Source organism: Zingiber officinale, chromosome 7B (genome assembly GCF_018446385.1).
Source record: "Zingiber officinale cultivar Zhangliang chromosome 7B, Zo_v1.1, whole genome shotgun sequence".
Lineage (NCBI taxonomy): Eukaryota > Viridiplantae > Streptophyta > Magnoliopsida > Zingiberales > Zingiberaceae > Zingiber > Zingiber officinale.
The window spans coordinates 27,163,165-27,183,521 of record NC_055999.1 but is presented as its reverse complement, the minus strand read 5'-3'; positions in this window follow the sequence as shown (position 1 = coordinate 27,183,521).

Below are 20,357 nucleotides of genomic sequence, written 5' to 3'. Positions count from 1 at the left end.
ACTGAAATAGTGCCCTTGAGATCTCAAATCTCTCATGCCTCACTTGTCCATGATACAGTTGATGAAGATGTTCAACCATATCGTAAGCGCCCATCAACTCGTGTTGCTTCTGAAGCTCAGAGTTCATGGTCACGAGCATTAGACAGGACACATCTAATGCGTCATCTTGATGCTTCTTGTAAGCATCTTTGTCTGCTCGCTTGGCATTGGCAGGAGGAGCCTCCGGTATAGGCTGCTCCAGAACGTACAGTTTACGTTCCAGGGTGAGAACTATTCTCAGATTCCTGTACCAGTCCAGGAAATTTGCTCCGTTGAGCTTGTCCTTGTCAAGGACATAACGCAGAGAGAAGGTGTTCGTGTTTGACGTCATGGTTATCTACAACAGAAAAATACAGAAAATAAATCTCATATTCTTTTAAATCATTTAATTAGGCCTTTAACTAAATGATGCTTCCACTGAATTCTATAATTCAAGTGGAACAAGATCCACATCATACTAACCCTTGAGTTAGCTTTGGCTAATACGCCCAAGACTTAGTATGATCGGTAGGTAACGATTTACCAATTACATCTCTATGCAACTCTTGTTTATAGGATCATTATCAATAGTTATATTAAAACTTGAGTTAGCTTTGGCTAATACGCCCAATAATTAATATAAATGTGATTTATGTCCTATCTTTCCAACCGTTGGAAGAATGCCTACAGTTAAACTCGATTTAACTAGTTTTACTCAATCAAATTGAGTCTCTACTCACCCATGCGTTGATAGGCGGGACCAAGATTGTCCCTCCGTACCCTACTAAGATAATATGTGTTGCTCTACTTTGGCAGAGTCAACAACACATGTGATCGAGGTAGTGATAGGTATCACGGCACGGTAGGCATTTGAGTTGACGCGATTGAGATCTAATCTAATCGAGAGGGTGCATCTTGTACACGATTTAGATCTAATCTAATCGTTAGACACTAATTAATTACTAATTATGCATCACATACACACAAGCAATTAATTAAATTATTTGTGATTAGTCATGGCCCTTCTACGATCTTCTCAAGCCAATGAGAAGATCGAATGGTCAGCCTAGGGTCAACAACTTCTCAAGCTCCTCCCTTTGACCACCTTGTGTTGCTCGTGCCCTCCTCGTAACTCCGTCTTGAGTGGACCTTCCACGGCTCCAATTTTGTACATTACAATTTTGAAACTCGAGTTACATTCGAGTCTAAACTAATTTACAACAAGACTATAAAAATATAGAAAGGCACGACGCGCAGGCCGCGAATCAAATATACAACACGCACATCACTTGACGGCACGCAGGCCGTATTATGAATTACAACACATTTCCAATCAGATTGGGTCTTTTTGGGCCATAACTATCACAAAATAATACATAATTCTAAATTATGTTTTTTCTATAATTTTCTGTAATTTTTACTACAATTCTTTACAATTTTTATGAGTAAAATTCCCGGCGGTTCCGTTTAGCGGGTTTTCGGGCGCAACCGCGGAACGAATCCCCTTGCGAGGCCAGGGGCAGCGCCCCTACCCACGATCTAACCATCGCGAGAGTTCCTTAGCAATCCTACAACGCCTTAGCCCGCTGTCCCAAAAAGATTTGGGGCAAAACCTTGTCGTTTCGGAAAAATCTTTTCGGTAGTCGAAGCTTACAAGTGTTGAAACACTTGTGCTTCGCTTCTACGAGAAAAATATCAATAAAAACTATTAAAATAGGAAATTTACAGAATATTACAGAACTTCTATTTTTCATAAAAATACAAAACAAACTCGTACAAGACTTCGCACGTGGCTCTAATACCACTATTGATTTTTTCGGGCCGCGAAAACCGCTTTTTCATGTCGCGGAAACCCCGAAAGCCCCGTCACCGGATCCGTGCAAAGTAAAAATAAAAAAAAATTCGAGAACAAGTTTATTAAAGCTAGATCTACACTAGGAGAAGGAAGTTACCCTCGATGCGATGCCCTTCGCAATCCCGCTCGTCCAATGGTTGGCCGGATCTTGAGATCGTCAAGCGTACGATCCTTTAGAAGTATCCACACGAACAAATAGGTGGAGAAACCTAACACAAAGGTGTGCTAGCACCTTGGTAAGGTTCGCCCAAGAGAGGAGAGGGAGAAAGGTTGAGAGCTTGAGGAAGAAGATGATAGATTGAATGCCTTGAATGAAATCAAAATTTCATTCATCACAAAAGTGCCCGGCCACATAATGGAATTGTAACCTCCATTCATATTTAATGTGGCCATTAAAAAGGGGATTTGTATGTTGGGTTTTTCGAGCCACGAAAATCGATTTTTCGCGTCACGGAAACCCCGAAACCCCGCCACCGGATCCGTGCGAAGAATAAAACTTTCAAAAAAACATTACGAGTACGAGTTTTATGCTAGTTCTAAACTAGATTTACAAGGAGAAAACATTTTACCCTTGATGCATGCCCTTCGCGAGTCCCGCTTGTCCAAGGAGATGTCGGATCTCAAGTTGTCATGGTAGACAACTCTCTATACATATCCACACGAACTAATTAGATGGAGAAGACCAAGCAATAGGTGTGCTAGCACCTAGATGGTTCGACCAAGGAAAAGAGGGAGAGGAGAAGGAGAGCTTGAGGAAGAAGATGAGTTTAATTCACTTGAATGGAAAAATGAAATCCATTCACCATGAAAAGTGGTCGGCCACCATGAGAAGTGTAACCCCCATTCTCATTTAATGTGACCATTAAAGAGATTTGTAACCTCCATGAGGTGGCATACACATGTGCTAAACATGATGATGTGGCACATCATCATTGGCCACTTAATGCCAAGTCACTAATGATGTGGCATAAAGTCAAGTCAAACTTGACTCTTCCTCTTCCTCTCAAGTCAAGTCAAACTTGACTTAATCTCTCTCATGGTTGATCTAATCCAACCATTTAATTCAAGCCAATTTAATATTATGAATCTAATTCATTTAATTAAATTGATTCAAAGAGTCATAATCTAAATTAGACTGATTGAACACATGAATCAACTTGAGTCCAACTCAATTAGCCCAATTAGGATTACTCTTAATCCAATTTGATTCATCACATGAATCTAATCCTCTTGGTTCATCATATGAACCTAATCTCCATCTAATTGTCCTTAATGTGTGACCCTATAGGTTCTTGTAACGTTGGCAATGCCCCTAAACTCATTTAGAAACATAAGTAATGAGCGGTATCTAGCAACACATCATTACTACCCAAGTTACAAGAATGTTGAGATCCAACATCACCTTGTGACTACTAATTGTGACTCCTCACAAAATATGACAAGTGCCCTTCTATCCTAGACATCTAGATTAATCAATGTGAGGCATAGACCGTGTCATCCTCTGACCAATCTAAATCTTGATCTCCAAGTAGACTCACTAAATCAAATGAGCTCAATATCTCATAATGACTCATTTGGGCATGGCCATGCACTTTGTGATCTCACTCTATCAAGAATATCAATGTCGCTCCCATCATATAGGAGCGATAGATCCCATCTACATCACTCACATCCCTTTGCATAATTCGTTACATACCCAGTAATCGCCTTTGTAGGCCACCTAGTTACGGGTGACGTTTGACGAAACCAAAGTACATAACTCCTTATGTAGGGATCCATGGTTACTTCAGGTCCAAGGACTAGTAGTCATACTAATAGCCACATGAGAAAGTATATGACACTCATATAACGATCCATGATACTTTCTCATGGCGGGTCATTCAGTATACATTCTCCATTGCATACCCATGTGTCAACTTGATATCTCTATATCCATGACTTGTGAGATCAAGTCATAGAGTTGACCTACATGCTAGTCTTATTGAATTAACATTGTCCCTGAATATTAATACTCGACTAGGAATGATTAAGAGTAGTGTTCCCTATATCATCTCACTATCGGTTCAATTAACCGATTGATATAGGTGAGAACCTTCTACTCAAGGACGCTATTATACTTAATTTATTTGGCACCAATACAAGTAAGTATAATAACCAAAAATAAATGTCTTTATTTATATAAGAATATGATACAACAAGTCCATAATACAATCATCAAATGATTGGCTCTAAGGCTCTAACTAACAATCTCCCACTAGCCCTAGTGCCGATCAGTGTAGGCTCTAAGCCCCAATGACCTAGTGTGACCATCATGCTTCCTCTGTGCCAAAGCCTTGGTCAGGGGATCTGCGATGTTAGCCTCTGTAGGTACTCTGCAAATCATCACATCTCCTCTCTCGATAATCTCTCGAATGAGATGGAAGTGCCGTAGTATGTGTTTGGTCCGCTGGTGTGAGCGAGGTTCCTTCGCCTGTGCTATGGCTCCATTGTTGTCACAATAGAGCTTAATAGGGTCAGCGATATTGGGAACCACCCCAAGTTCAGTGATGAACTTGTGAATCCAAACTACCTCCTTTGCTGCCTCTGATGCAGCAATGTACTCGACCTCTGTCGTAGAATCAGCTACTGTGTCCTGCTTCGAACTCTTCCAGCTCATAGCACCACCATTTATGCTAAATATGAACCCTGCCTGCGATCGATAATCATCCTGATCGGTCTGGAAGCTGGCATCACTGTAACGCTTTACAGGTAGCTCATCATTGCCTCCATATATCAAGAAATATTCTTTAGTCCTTCTTAAGTATTTAAGAATATTCTTGACCTCTATCAAGTGACTTTCACCTGGATCTAACTGGTATCTGCTCGTCATGCTCAAAGCATACGAGACATCAGGTCGAGTACATAGCATGACGTACATGATAGATCCTATGACTGAGGCATAAGGGATCTAATCCATGCGGTCTCTCTCCTCTCTAGAAGAGGGACCTTGAGTCTTCGAAAGACTCATGCCATGTGACATCGACAGAAATCCCTTCTTAGAGTTCTGCATGGCAAACCAAAGGAGTACCTTGTCAATATATGTACTTTGACTTAGGCCAAGTAATCTCTTAGATCTATCTCTATAGATCTGTATCCCTAGAATGTGGGATGCCTCACCTAAGTCCTTCATTGAGAAGCAACTCCCTAGCCAGGTCTTGATAGACTGAAGTAAAGGGATGTTCTTCCCAATGAGTAGTATGTCATCCACATACAATATGAGGAAGACAACTATATCCCCTACAACCTTCTTGTAGACACAAGGCTCATCTTCGTTCTTGATGAAACCAAACTGTTTGATTGCATCATCGAATCGAAGATTCCAGCTCCGAGAAGCTTGCTTTAGTCCATAAATGGACCTATGCAACTTGCATACTCTGCTAGTATGCTGTGGATCTACAAAACCCTCAGGTTGTGTCATGTACACATCCTCGAGTAGGTTTCCATTCAGAAATGCGGTTTTGACATCCATTTGTCATATCTCATAGTCATGGTATGCTGCAATAGCAAGCATGATCCGAATGGACTTAAACATCGCTACTGGAGAAAAGGTTTCATCATAGTCCATGCCATGAATCTGCTTGAAACCTTTAGCTACCAAGCGACCCTTATAGATAAGTCCATCCATGTCAGTCTTTCTCTTAAAGACCCACTTGTACCCAATGGATTTTACCCCTTCAGGTGGATCAACCAAAGTCCATACTTGGTTGGTGTACTTGGATTCCATCTCGGATCTCATGGCCTCTAGCCATTTCTTGGAATCTGGTCTCATCACAGCTTTCTGATAGGTGGTAGGCTCATCCTCTATGAGCACAACGTCATCATGGTCAGACATGATAAATGAGTATCTCTCAGGCTGACGACGTATCCTATCAGACCTGCGAAGAGGTATGTCTACTTGAACTGGTTGTTGTCCTCAACTTCTTGTGGAACAACATCATCCACAACACTTTATGGTTCCAGTTCAATTTCCATTGAGGCTTCAGTGCTATTGTTCGCATCTTGAACTTCTTCAAGATCGAACGTGCTCCCACTAGTCTTTCAAGAAACAAAGTTCCTTTCTAAAAAGACCCTAGTCTTTGCCACAACTATGTTGTGCTGACTGGGAATGTAGAAGTAATATCCCTTAGTTTCCTTGGGATCTCCAATAAAGTAGCACTTGTCGGATTTGGGTCCTAATTTGTCTGAGACTAAACGTCTAACATAACCCTCATAACCCCAAATCCTCATAAAAGACACATGGGCATCTCTCCCAGTCCATATCCTATATGGTGTCTTTATCACAGCCTTGGATGGAACTCGGTTGAGTATAAAAGTTGTCGTATCTACAGCTTAGCCCCAAAGGAATGACGAAAGATCTGTGTGACTCATCATAGATTGTACCATATCTAATAGGATACGATTCCTCCTTTCAGATACACCATTCCACTGTGGTGTTCCAGGAGGAGTGATTTGGGTTAGAATCCCACACTCAGCTAGATAGTCACGAAACTCATGGCTAAGGTATTCTCCATCTCGATCTGATCGAAGTATCTTAATACTCTTGCCAAGCTAATTCTGTACTTTATTCTTGAATTCTTTGAACTTTTCAAAGAATTCAGACTTATGTGTCATCAAGTACACATAACCATATCTACTGAAGTCATCAGTAAATGTGATAAAGTACCTACAACCGCCTCTAGCAGCGACATTGAAAGGGCCACATACATCACTATGTATAAGTCCTAACAAATTAGTCGCTCTTTCGCTGTGCCCACTAAAGGGAGTCTTGGTCATCTTGCTTAGTAGGCATAACTCGGATGTCTCATAAGATTCAAAATCAAATGAGTCCAGCAAACCATCCTTATAGAGCTGGGATAAGCGCTTGTTATTTATATAACCTAAGCGACAGTGCCAGAGATAGGTTTGATTCAAGTCATTTGACTTGAACCTCTTGGTATTTATGTTATAGATAGGGCTTTCAAGGTCTAGAATGTAGAGTCCATTCATCAGAGGTGCACTATAATAGAATATATCTTTTAAATAAATAGAACAACATTTGTCCTTAATTATAAAAGAGAAACCTTTCTTGTCCAAACAAGAAACTGAAATTATGTTCTTAGTTAATACAGGCACATAATAACAATCATCCATCTCTAATACAAGTCCAGAGGGCAGAGATAGAAAATAAGTCCCTACAACAACAGCAGCAACCCGTGCTCCATTGCTTACGCGTAGGTCCACCTCGCCGTTCGCCAATGCCCTGCTATTTCTCAACGCCTGCACATTAGTACAAATGTGAGATGCACATTCGGTATCTAATACCCATGATGAAGAAATAGATAGATTGACTTCTATAACATATATACCTGAAGTGGAAGTCTCACTTTGTTTCTTCTTAAGATCTTCCAGGTACACCTTGCAGTTCCTCTTCAGTGCCCGGTTTGACCGTAGTGGAAGCAGGTAGCATCCTTGGCGACCCCTCCTTTAGGCTTCAGTGCCTTGCCTTTTCCCTTGGCTTGGGACTTCCCTTTGCCTTTGGGCTTGCCCTTGCCCTTGTGTTTCTGAACCATCAGAACAGAGTAGGGCTCAGCCTCCTTAAGGTTCAGCTCAACAGTTCTTAACATGCTAAGTAGCTTGGGCAGTGACTTGTCAATTTCATTCATATTGTATTTTAGAACGAATTGACTATAGCTCTCTGGCAAGGATTGCAAGATCAGGTCAGTGGCCAGCTCTTGGCCAAGTGGGAATCCCAACCTCTGTAGGTTTTCTATGTACCCAATCATTTTGAGTACATATGGGCCTACGGGAGCCCTATCTGACATCTTGCACTGAAATAGTGCCCTTGAGATCTCAAATCTCTCATGCCGCACTTGTCCTTGATACAGTTGACGAAGATGTTCAACCATATCGTAAGTGCCCATCAACTCGTGTTGCTTCTGAAGCTCAGAGTTCATGGTCGCGAGCATTAGACAGGACACATCTAATGCGTCAACTTGATGCTTCTTGTAAGCATCTTTGTCTACTCGCGTGGCTTTGGCAGGAGGAGCCTCCGGAATGGACTGCTCCAGAACGTACAGTTTACGTTCCTGGGTGAGAACTATTCTCAAGTTCCTATACCAGTCTAGGAAATTTACTCCGTTGAGCTTGTCCTTCTCAAGAACAGAACGCAGGGAGAAAGATTTCGTATTCGACGTCATGGTTATCTACAACAGAAAATGCTGAAAATAAATTATCATATTCTTTTAAATCATTTAATTAGGCCTTTAACTAAATGATGCTCCCACTGAATTCTATAATTCATGTGGGACAAGATCCACATCATACTAACCCTTGAGTTAGCTTTGGATAAATCAACCAAGACTTAGTATGATCGGTAGGTAACGATTTACCAATTACATCTCTATGCAACTCTTGCTTATAGGATCATTATCCGCGGTTATATTAAAACTTGAGTTAGCTTTGGCTAATACTCCCAAGAATTAATATAAATGTGATTTATGTCCTATCTTTCCAACCATTGGAAGAATGCCTATAGTTGTACTCGATCCAACCGAGTTAACTAGGAATACTCAATCTATTTGAGTTTGTATTCGCCCATGCGTTGATAAGAGGGACCAAGATTGTCCCTCCGTACCCTACAAAGATAATATGTGTTGCTCTGCTTTGGCAGATTCAACAACACATGTGATCGAGGTAGTGATAGGTATCACGGCATGGTAGGCATTACAGTTGACACGATTTAGATCTAATCTAATCGTCGATGTGTATCAAATACGCGATAGATCTCATCTAATCGAAAGGGTGCATCTTGTACACGATTTAGATCTAATCTAATTGTTAGGCACTAATTAATTACTAATCATGCATCACATACACACAAGCAATTAATTAAATTTATTTGTGATTAGTCATGGCCCTACTACGATCTTCTCAAGCCAATGAGAAGATCGAATGGTCAACCTAGGGTCAACAACTTCTCAAGCTCCTCCCTTTGACCACCTTGTGTTGCTCGCGCCCTCCTCGTAACTCCGTCTCGAGTGGACCATCCACGGCTCCAATTTTATACATTACAATTTTGAAACTCGAGTTACATTCGAGTCTAAACTAATTTACAACAAGAATAAATAGAGAAAGGCACGACGCGCAGGTCGCGTATCAAATATACATCACACATAACACAAATAACAGCGCGCAGGCCGTAATATGAATTACAACACAAATCCAATAAGATTGGGTCTTTTTGGGCCATGACTATCACAAATTATACATAATTCTAAATTATGTAATTTCCATAATTTTCTGTAATTTTTACAATTTTTACGCGTAAAATTTCCCGGCGGTCCCGTTTAGTAGTTTCCGGGCGCAATCACGGAACGAATCCCCTTGCGGGGCCTGGGGCAACACCCCTACCCGCGATCTAACCATCGCGAGGGTTCCTTAGCAATCCTACAGCGCTTTAGCCCGCTTTCCCAAAAAGTTTTGGGGCGAAACCTTGCCGTTTCAGAAAAATCTTCTCGGTAGTCGAAGCCTACAAGTGTTGAAACACTTGTGCTTCGCTTCTACGAGAAAATTACCCATAAAATACTTGAAATTAAAGAATGTTACAGAATCTATATTTTTCATAAAAATAGAAACTAAACTCGTACAAGTATTCGCACGTGGCTCTGATACCACTGTTGGTTTTTTCGGGCCGCGAAAATCACTTTTTCGCGTCGCGGAAACCCCGCCACCAGATCCGTGTGAGGAATAAAACTTTCAAAAAACATTACGAGTACGAGTTTTATGCTAGTTCTAAACTAGATTTACAAGGAGAAAACCTTTTACCCTTGATGCGTGCCCTTCGTGAGTCCCGCTTGTCCAAGGAGATGTCGGATCTCAAGTTGTCAAAGTAGACAACTCTCTATGCGTATCCACACGAACTAATTAGGTGGAGAAGACCAAACAATAGGTGTGCTAGCACCTAGATAGTTCGGCCAAGGAGAAGAGGGAGAGGAGAAGGAGAGCTTGAGGAAGAAGATGAGTTTAATTCACTTGAATGGAAAAATGAAATCCATTCACCATGAAAAGTGGTCGGCCACCATGAGAAGTGTAACCCCCATTCTCATTTAATGTGACCATTAAAGAGATTTGTAACCTCCATGAGGTGGCATACACATGTGCTAAACATGATGATGTGGCACATCATCATTGGCCACTTAATGCCAAGTCACTAATGATGTGGCATAAAGTCAAGTCAAACTTGACTCTTCCTCTTCCTCTCAAGTCAAGTCAAACTTGACTTAATCTCTCTCATGGTTGATCTAATCCAACCATTTAATTCAAGCCAATTTAATATTATGAATCTAATTCATTTAATTAAATTAATTCAAAGAGTCATAATCTAAATTAGACTGATTGAACACATGAATCAACTTGAGTCCAACTCAATTAGCCCAATTAGGATTACTCTTAATCCAATTTGATTCATCACATGAATCTAATCCTCTTGGTTCATCATATGAACCTAATCTCCATCTAATTGTCCTTAATGTGTGACCCTATAGGTTCTTGTAACGTTGGCAATGCCCCTAAACTCATTTAGGAACATAAGTAATGAGCGGTATCTAGCAACACATCATTACTACCCAAGTTACAAGAATGTTGAGATCCAACATCACCTTGTGACTACTAATTGTGACTCCTCACAATATATGACAAGTGTCATTTTATCCTAGACATCTAGATTGATCAATGTGAGGCATAGACCGTGTCATCCTCTGACCAACCTAAATCTTGATCTCCAAGTATACTCACTAATCAAATGAGCTCAATATCTCATATTGACTCATTTGGGCATGGCCATGCACTTCGTGATCTCACTCTATCAAGAATATCGATGTCGCTCCCGTCATATAGGAGGGATAGATTTCATCTACTTCAGTCACATCCCTCTGCATACTTCGTTACATACCCAGTAATCGCCTTTATAGTCAACCCAGTTACGGGTGACGTTTGACGAAACCAAAGTATATAACTCCTTATGTAGAGATCCATGGTGACTTCAGGTCCAAGGACTAGTAGTCATACTAATAGCCACATGAGAAAGTATATGACACTCATATAACGATCCATGATACTTTCTCATAGCGGGTTATTCAGTATACATTCTCCAATGCATACCCATGTGTCAACTTGATATCTCTATATCCATGACTTGTGAGATCAAGTCATCGAGTTGATCTACATGCTAGTCTTATTACATTAACATTGTCCTTGAATGTTAATACTCGACTAGGAATAATTAGGAGTAGTGTTCCCTATATCATCTCACTATCGGTTCAACTAAACGATTGATATAGGTGAGAACCTTCTACTCAAGGACGCTATTATACTTAGTTTATTTGGCACCAATACAAGTAAGTATAATAACCAAAAACAAATGCCTTTATTTATATAAGAATATGATACAACAAGTGCATAAGACAATCATCAAATGATTGGCTCTAGGACTCTAACTAACAATATTTAATGTGGCCATTAAAGAGGGGATTTGTAACCTCCATTAGGTGGCACACACATGTGCTAAACATGATGATGTGGCACATCATCATTGGCCACTTAATGACAACTCACAAATGATGTGGCATAAAGTCAAGTAAAACTTGACTTTTCCTCTTCCTCTCAAGTCAAGTCAAACTTGACATTATAACTCCCATGGTTGATCTAATCCAACCATTTGATTCAAGCTAATTTAATATAATTAATCTAATTCAATTAATTAAATTGATTCAATGAGTCATAATCTAAATTAGACTCATTGACCCCATGAATCAACTTGAGTCAAACTCAATTAGTATAACTTGGATTACTCTTAATCCAATTTGGTTCAATACATGAACCTAATCCTCTTGGTTCATCATATGAACCTAATCTCCATCTAATTGTCCTTAGTGTGTGACCCTATAGGTTCTTGTAACGTTGGCAATGCCCCTAAACCCATTTAGGAGCATAAGTAATGTGCGGTATCTAGCAACACATCATTACTACCCAAGTTACAAGAATGTTGAGATCCAACATCACCTTGTGATTACTACTTGTGACTCCTCACAATATATGACAAGTGTCCTTCTATCCTAGACATCTAGATTGATCAATGTGAGGCATAGACCATGTCATCCTCTGACCAATCTAAATCTTGAACTCCAAGTAGACTCACTAAATCAAATGAGCTCAATATCTCATATTTACTCATTTGGGCATGGCCATGCACTTGTGGTCTCACTCTATAAAGAATATTGATGTCACTCTCGTCATATAGGAGGGATAGATCCTATCTACATCACTCACATCCCTCCACATAATTTGTTACATACCCAGTAATCGCCTTTATAGTCCACTCAGTTACGGGTGACGTTTGACAAAACCAAAGTACATAACTCCTTATGTAGGGAACCATGGTGACTTAAGGTCTAAGGACTAGTTGTCATACTAATAGTCACATTAGAAAGTATATGACACTCATATAACGATCCATGATATTTTCTCATAGCGGGTCATTCAGTATACATTCTCCAATGCATACCCATGTGTCAACTTGATATCTCCATATCCATGACTTGTGAGATCAAGTCATCGAGTTGACCTACATGCTAGTCTTATTGCATTAACATTGTCCTTGAATGTTAATACTCGACTAGGAATGATTAAGAGTAGTGTTCCCTATATCTTCTCACTATCGATTCAACCACTCGACTAGGTAAGAACCTTCACTTATATAGGTAAGAATCATCTCACTATCGATTCAACCACTCGTCCTTGAGTAGAAGGTTCTTACCTATATCAATCGATTGGTTGAATCGATAGTGAGATGATATAGGGAACACTACTCTTAATCATTCCTAGTCAAGTATTAACATTCAGGGACAATGTTAATGCAATAAGACTAGCATGTAGGTCAACTCGATGACTTGATCTCACAAGTCATGGATATAGAGATATCAAGTTGACACATGGGTATGCATTGGAGAATGTATACTGAATGACCCGCCATGAGAAAGTATCATGGATCGTTATATGAGTGTCATATACTTTCTCATGTGACTATTAGTATGACTACTAGTCCTTAGACCTGAAGTCACCATGGTTCCCTACATAAGGAGTTATGTACTTTGGTTTCGTCAAACGTCACCCGTAACTGGGTGGACTATAAAGGCGATTACTGGGTATGTAACAAATTATGCGGAGGGATGTGTGTGATGTAGATGGGATCTATCCCTCCTATATGACGGGAGTGACATCGATATTCTTGATAGAGTGAGTCTACGAAGTGCATGGCCATGCCCAAATGAGTCAATATGATATATTGAGCTCATTTGATTGAGTGAGTCTACTTGGAGTTCAAGATTTAGATTGATTAGAGGATGACACGGTCTATGCCTCACATTGATCAATCTAGATGTCTAGGATAGAAGGACACTTGTCATATATTGTGAGGAGTTACAATTAGTAGTCACAAGGTGATGTTGGATTTCAACATTCTTGTAACTTGGGTAGTAATGATGTGTTGCTAAATGTGTTTAGGGGCATTGCCAACGTTACAAGAACCTATAGGGTCACACACTAAGGACAATTAGATGGAGATTAGCTTCATATGATGAACCAAGAGGACTAGATTCATGTGATGAATCAAATTGGATTAAGAGTAATCCTAATTGGGCTAATTGAGTTGGAATCAAGTTGATTCATGTGTTCAATGAGTCTAATTTAGATTATGACTCATTGAATCAATTTAATTAAATGAATTAGATTCATTATATTAAATTGGCTTGAATTAAATGGTTGGATTAGATCAACCATGAGAGAGATTAAGTCAAGTTTGACTTGACTTAAGAGGAAGAGGAAGAGTCAAGTTTGACTTGACTTTACGCCACATCATTTGTGACTTGGCTTTAAGTGACCAATGATGATGTGCCACATCATCATGTTTAGAACATGTGTGTGCCACCTCATGGAGGTTACAAATCTCCTCCTCATTTTAATGGCCACATTAAATAAGAGGAGTTACAAGATAGTGGCCGACCACTTTTGTGTGATGAATGGAATATTGATTTCATTCAAGGCATTATTACATCATCTTCTTCCTTTCTCCAATTCTTCTCTCCCTCTCCTCTCCATAGCCGAGACCTTCTTAGAGTGCTAGCACACTCTAAGGTTCTCCCTCCATCAATTTGTTCGCGTGGATACTTCTATAGGGTTGTTTACTTTGACAATCTTGAGATCCGGCACCTTGGACGAGCGGGATTTGTGAAAGGCGTGCATCAAGGGTAAAACTCATACTCTAATGTAGATCTAGAGTTTGTAAACTCATACTCATAAAATTTTGTTTTTTTTTTATTTTTCGTACGGATCCAGTGGCGGGGGTTTCGGGGTTTCCGCGATGCGAAAAAGTGGTTTTCGCGGCCCGGAAGACCCAACAGTGGTATCAGAGCCACGTGCGAAGCGTGTACGAGTTTAGTTTGCATTTTTATGAAAAATTTAGATTCTGTAACTTTATGTAAATTTAGGTTTTTTATGGTTTTTTTGAGTATTTTTCTCGTAGAAGCGAAGCATAAGTGTTTCGACACTTGTAGGCTTCGACTACAGAGAAGGCTTTTTCAAAACGGTAAGGTTTCACCCCAAATCTTTTTGGGAAAATGGGCTAAGACGCTGTAAGATCTCTAAGGAACACTCGCGATGGTTAGATCGTGGGTAGGGGCGCTGCCCCTGGCCCCGTAAGGGGATTCGTTCCGCGATTGCGCCCGAAAACCACTAAACGGGACCGCCGGGAATTTTTTCTCATAAAAATTGTAAAAATAATATTAAAATTACAAAAAATTATGGAAATTACATAATTTAGAATTATGTATAATTTGTGATGGTGATGGCCCAAAAAGACCCAATCTGATTGGAAATGTGTTGTAATTCATAATACGACCTGCGTGCCGTCATGTGATGTGTGTGTTGTATATTTGATTCGCGACCTGCGCGTCGTGCCTTTCTCTATTTTTATATTCTTGTTGTAAATTAGTTTAGACTCGAATGTAACTCAAGTTTCAAAATTGTAATGTACAAAATTGGAGCGGTGGAAGGTCCACTCGAGACGGAGTTACAAGGAGGGCGCGAGCAACACAAGGTGGTCAAAGGGAGGAGCTTAAGAAGCTGTTGACCTTAGGTTGACCATCCGATCTTCTCATTGGCTTGAGAAGATCGTAGTAGGGCCATGACTAATCACAAATAATTTAATTAATTACTTGTGTGTATGTGATGCATAATTAGTAATTAATTAGTGCCTAACAATTAGATTAGATCTAAATCATGTACAAGATGCACCATCTCGATTAGATTAGATATCAATCGTGTCAACTCAAATGCCTACCGTGTCGTGATACCTATCACTACCTCGATCACATGTGTTGTTGAATCTGTCAAAGCAGAGCAACACATATTATCTTGGTAGGGTATGGAGGGACAATCTTGGTCCCGCCTATCAACGCATGGGTGAGTAGAGACTCAATTTGATTGAGTACAACTAGTTAAATCGAGTTTAACTGTAGGCATTCTTTCAAAAGTTGGAAAGATAGGACATAAATCACATTTATATTAATTGTTGGGCGTATTAGCCAAGCTAACTCAAGTTTTAATATAACTGTGGATAATGATCCTATAAACAAGTGTTGCATAGAGATGTAATTGGTAAATCGTTACCTATCGATCATACTAAATCTTGGACGTATTAGCCAAAGCTAACTCAAGGGTTAGTATGATGTGGATTTTGTTCCACTTGAATTATAGAATTCAATGGGAGCATCATTTAGTTAAAGGCCTAATTAAATGATAAAAAGAATATGATATTTACTTTCTGCTTTTATTTCTGTTGTAGATAACCATGACGTCAAACACGAACACCTTCTCTCTGCATTCTATCCTTGACAAGGACAAGCTCAACAGAGCAAATTTCCTGGACTGGTACAGGAACTTGAGAATAGTTCTCACCCAGGAACGTAAACTGTACATTCTGGAGCAGCCCATTCCAGAGTTTCCTCTTGCCAATGCCACGCGAGTAGACAAAGATGCTTACAAGAAGCATCAAGTTGACGCATTAGATGTGTCCTGTCTAATGCTCGCGACCATGAACTCTGAGCTTCAGAAGCAACATGAGTTGATGGGCGCTTACGATATGTTGAACATCTTCGTCAACTGTATCAAGGACAAGCGAGGCACGAGAGATTTGAGATCTCAAGGGCACTATTTTAGTGCAAGATGTCAGATGGGGCTCCCTAGGCCCATATGTACTCAAAATGATTGGGTACATAGAAAACTTATAGAGGTTGGGATTCCCGCTTGGCCAAGAGCTGGCCACTGACCTGATCTTGCAATCCTTGCCGGATAGCTATAGTCAATTCATTTTAAACTACAACATGAACGAAATAGACAAGTCACTGCCCGAGCTGCTTAGCATGTTAAGAACTGCTGAGCTGAACCTTAAGAAGGTTAAGCCCCACTCTATTTTGATGATTCAGAAATACAAGGGCAAGGGCAAGCCCAAAGGTAAAGGAAAGTCCCAAGCCAAGGGCAAAGACAAGGCACTAAAGCCTAAAGGAGTGGTCACCAAGGATGCTACCTGCTTCCACTGCGGTCAGATCGGGCATTGAAAGAGGAACCGCAAAGTATACTTGGAGGATCTTAAGAAGAAGCGAAGTGAGACTTCCACTTTAGGTATATATGTTATAGAAGTTAATCTATCTATTTCTTCATCATGGGTATTAGATACCAGATGTGCTTCTCACATTTGTACTAATGTGCAGGCGCTGAGAAATAGTAGGGCATTGGCAAAGGGCGAGGTGGACCTACGCGTAGGCAATGGAGCACGGGTTACTGCTGTTGCTGTAGGAACTTATCATCTATTTTTGCCCTCTAGGCTTGTATTAGAATTAGATGAATGTTGTTATGTGCCTGCTTTAATTAAGAACATAATTTCAGTTTCTTGTTTGGACAAGAAAGGTTTCTCTTTTATAATAAAGGACAAATGTTGTTCAGTTTATTTAAAAGATATGTTCTATTGTAGTGCACCTCTGATGAACGGACTCTACATTCTAGACCTTGAAAGCCCTATCTATAACATAAATACCCAGAGGTTCAAGTCAAATGACATGAACCAAATCTATCTCTGGCAATGTCGCTTAGGTCATATAAATGACAAGCGCTAATCCCAGCTCCATAAGGATGTTTTACTGGACTCATTTGATTTTGAATCTTATGAGACATGCGAGTCATGCCTACTAGACAAGATGACCAAGACTCCCTTTAGTGGGCACAGCGAAAGAGCGACTGATTTGTTAGGACTTATACATAGTGATGTATGTGGCCCTTTCAATGTCGCTGCTAGAGGCAGTTATAGGTACTTCATCACATTTACTGATAACTTCAGTAGATATGGCTATGTGTACTTGATTACACATAAGTCTGAATCCTTTGAAAAGTTCAAAGAATTCAAGAATGAATTACAGAACCAGCTTGGCATGAGTATTAAGATACTTCGATCAGATCGAGGTGGTGAATACCTTAGCCATGAGTTTCATGAATATCTAGCTGAGTGTGGGATTCTATCCCAACTCACTCCTCCTGGAACACCACAGTGGAATGGTGTATCCGAAAGGAGGAATCGTACCCTATTAGATATGGTACGGTCTATGATGAGTCACACAAATCTTCCTACATTTCTTTGGGGCTATGCTCTAGACACGACAGCTTTTATACTCAACCGAGTTCCATCCAATGCCGTGATAAAGACACGATATAGGATATGGACTGGGAGAGATGACCAGGTGTCTTTTATGAGTATTTAGGGTTATGAAGCTTACGTTCGACGTCAAGTCTCAGACAAATTAGGACCCAAATCTGACAAGTGCTACTTTATTGGATATCCCAAGGAAACTAAGGGATATTACTTCTACATTCCCAGTCAGCACAAGGTAGTTATGGCAAAGACTGGGATCTTTCTAGAAAGGGACTTTGTTTCTAAAAAGACTAGTGGGAGTACGTTCGATCTTGAAGAAGTTCAAGATGCGGACCATAGCACTGAAGCCTCGATGAAAGTTGAACTGGAACCACAAAGTGTTGTGGATGATGTTGTTCCACAAAGAGTTGAGGAACAACAACCAGTTCAAGTAGACATACCTCTTCGCAGGTCTGATAGGGTACTTCGTCAGCCCGAGAGATACTCATTTCTCTTGTCTGACCATGATGACGTTGTGCTCATAGAGGATGAGCCTACCACCTATCAGGAAGCTGTGCTGAGACCAGATTCCGAGAAATGGCTAGAGGCCATGAGATCCGAAATGGAATCCATGTACACCAACCAAGTATGGACTTTGGTTGATCCACCTGAAGGGGTAAAACCCAAAGGGTGTAAGTGGGTCTTTAAGAGAAAGACTGACATGGATGGGCTTATTTATAAGGGTCGCTTGGTAGCTAAAGGTTTCAAGCAGATTCATGGTATTGACTATGATGAAACCTTTTCTCCAATAGCGATGTTTAAGTCTATTCGGATCATGCTTGCTATTGCAGCATACCATGACTATGAGATATGGCAGATGGATGTCACAACCGCATTTCTGAATGGAAACCTACTCGAGGATGTGTACATGACACAACCTGAGGGTTTTGTAGATCCACAGCATAGTAGCAGAGTATGCAAGCTGCATAGGTTCATTTATGGACTAATGTAAGCTTCTTGGAGCTGGAATCTTCGATTCGATGAAGCAATCAAATAGTTTGGTTTCATCAAGAATGAAGATGAGCCTTGTGTCTACAAGAAGGTTGTAGGGGCATAGTTGTCTTCCTCATATTGTATGTGGATGACATACTGCTCATTGCAAAAGACATCCCTTTGCTTCAGTCTGTCAAGACCTGGCTAGGGAGTTGTTTCTCAATGAAGGACTTAGGTGAAGCATCCCACATTCTAGGGATATAGATAGATCTAAGAGATTTCTTGGCCTAAGTCAGAGTACATCATTGACAAGGTACTCCTTCGGTTTGCCATGCAGAACTCCAAGAAGGGATTTCTGCCGATGTCACATGGCGTGAGTCTTTCGAAGACTCAAGGTCCCTCTTCTAGAGAGGAGAGAGACCGCATGGATTAGATCCCTTATGCCTAAGCCATAGGATCTATCATGTATGCCATGCTACGTACTCATCCTGATGTCTCGTATGCTTTGAGCATGACGAGCAGATACCAGTCTGATCCAGGTGAAAGTCACTGGATAGCGGTCAATAATATTCTTAAGTACTTAAGAAGGACTAAAGAATATTTCTTAATATATGGGGGCAATGATGAGCTAGCTGTAAAGGGTTATAGTGATGCCAGCTTCCAGACCGACCAGGATGATTATCGATTGCAGTCGGGGTTCGTGTTTTGCATAAATGGTGGTGATTTGAGCTGGAAGAGTTTGAAGCAGGACACAGTAGCTAATTCTACTACAGAGGCCGAGTACATTGCTGCATCAGAGGCAGCAAAGGAGGCAGTTTGGATCCGTAAGTTCATCACTGAACTTGGGGTGGTTCCTAGTATCGCTCACCCTATTGAGCTCTATTGTGACAACAATGGAGCTATAGCACAGGCTAAGGAACCTTGCTCACACCAGCGGACCAAACACATACTACGGCGCTTCCATCTCATTCGAGAGATTATCGAGAGAGGATATGTGAAGATTTGCATAGTACCCACAGAGGCTAACATCGTAGATCCCTTGACCAAGGCTTTGGCACAGAGAAAGCATGATGGTCACACTAGGTCATTGGGGCTTAGAGCCTACACTGATTGGCACTAGTGCTAGTGGGAGATTGTTAGTTAGAGCCCTAGAGCTAATCATTTGATGATTGTATTATGGACTTGTTGTATCATATTCTTATAAAAATAAATGCATTTGTTTTTGGTTATTAAACTTACTTGTATTGGTGCCAAATAAACTAAGTATAGTAGCGTCCTTGAGTAGAAGGTTATTGCCTATATCAATCGATTGGTTGAATTGATAGTGAGATGATATAGGGAACACTACTCTTAATCATTCCTAGTCGAGTATTAACATTCAGGGACAATGTTAATGTAATAAGACTAGCATATAGGTCAACTCGATGACTTGATCTCACAAGTCATGGATATAGAGATATCAAGTTGACACATGGGTATGCATTGGAGAATATATACTGAATGACCCGCAATGAGAAAGTATCATGGATCATTATATGTGTAACGCCCAAAAATTCTAAAATCAATTTTAGAAATATCCTATTATTTTTCTAAAATTTTAGGATATTTTTATGGAATTTTTAGAGTAGCGGAAGTAGCAAAAATAAATAGAAACGTAAAATAACCTAAGCGGGAATTGAACCCGAGACCTATGAGACCCTATGTCTTATAGACAACTCTAGTAACCAGGAGGCCCCAGCA